Consider the following 1,842-nt stretch of genomic DNA (forward strand, 5'->3'; position numbering starts at 1 on the left):
ATATAAAAGTTTATTACCGTATTCTGTTATTTCGGCGTATATTATAATACAATGTCTTTCGATGCAAGTCGATATGTCACAGGGAGACGTCGCATTGCATATATCATTGTATACGGAATACACCGTTCACACATGATGTAGTAATAACGAAGTATTATAAGAGAGAGGATTTTATTCGGCAACGCGTTTTCGTTATATTACACGCCGTTAGAATCCGAATGTCCATATATATATACTGCAGACGAGGCCCCTTCGGGGACGAAAACGCTCGCCTTTGTGCATAAGACATCGCCATCTGTTCCACGTCGCTTTTGTTCGCGGACGAAGAATGATAAGCGAAGAGGGACATTAAAGCAAAACTCAGAAGCGGTACTCGAAATTTTTCCGGTTATTAAATTGAAAAATGCAATTTTTATTCTCTGTATATTAAATAAAAAAGCTATCTGATATTTTTAAATCGATATCGAAAAAAAACATGCGGAATTTGATTAGTTTTGGCCGACGAAAAGGAAGTAATATCGTTATTTTTAAAATATCAGTAAAATAAATCAATATTTAATAAATAGTATATAAATATTTAATAAATAGTAATCGAAACATCAATCTTCGGCACACGTTTAATAAAACTATCATACAACGGTATTACTTTATTTTCGATCGTGATATATATCTAATTTTTCATGTTGTCAGAGAACACGCCTCTGTGGTAGAAGAACGCCGAAATATTCAAAATTCGAGATGTGATATCGCACAAATTTGGAAAAAGCTCCGTATTCCGAGCAAAAGTTATTTCACGATGTTTGTTCATTGTACACGCCGAGAGTTAATTAAAATTCTGACTTTGACGAATGGGCCGTTACTCATGTCCACCGCTAGCTAATTGTTTTTTTTTTAATATTGCAAGTAATAAATATAATAGAAAAAAAGATTACTCATATATATATATATATATTTGGCTATGCGCAGAATCTCGCGAGGAACATTTTGTATCCCATGGTACGTAGCGATAAAATATGTACTGCGCTGAATTGAAATATAGTAGGATGTACAGTTCGTAACATTGTCTATGTTATAGTTCATTGACTTTTTTTCTTTTTTCTTGTTTTGTGAAAGTAGTCGAAGGGCAATACTAAAAAGAAGAAAACGCGCAAACTTGGAGAAAAAGATTTGTATATTGATTATTTATAGTAAACTTAACGATAACACATTAATCGTACAAAGATAACGAAATCGCGCGAGAACTTTGGAATAATTAATATAAATTAATATTTTCTAAATTTTTGTTTGTTAGTTTGTTAAACTAATTCCGAATGAGCATTCATGCATGCTGAATTGAACCTGGAACGCAAGAAAAGAGAATTGTACATTTGTGATTATCGTATACGCAGAGTCCTATTTTAAATTTGTCTCAGCAAAATATTTGAAAAACTAAATAACATCGGGAAAAAATTTTGGACGAGAGTCGTTTCAAGGAGAATATTCTAGGGACGCGGCACAATTTTGTTCTCAGCTGGAAACGCCTTCGAGATATGAAAACTTTTATTTTTTTATTTTTTTTAATGGAATAATTTAATTTATATGTTTTTTTTCAATTATTCTGCATAAAAAAAACCATTAAGATAGAATTATTCAAACGCTATAATTTTTCTTCGAGACACTTCTCATCATCATTTAATTTTCCAGATATTTCTCTGTGACACTTAAAATGGGGGGGACATTCTATATATAATTATTCATGTACAAATATATCAGAAAGGAAATGTAAAAATTTTATTTCTTTCATTTTCATATGTCACAGATATATCTCGAAAAAAATAAATAAAAATGATATATATATATATA

Source organism: Formica exsecta, unplaced genomic scaffold, assembly GCF_003651465.1.
Source record: "Formica exsecta isolate Colony F162 unplaced genomic scaffold, ASM365146v1 scaffold138, whole genome shotgun sequence".
NCBI classification, from domain to species: domain Eukaryota; kingdom Metazoa; phylum Arthropoda; class Insecta; order Hymenoptera; family Formicidae; genus Formica; species Formica exsecta.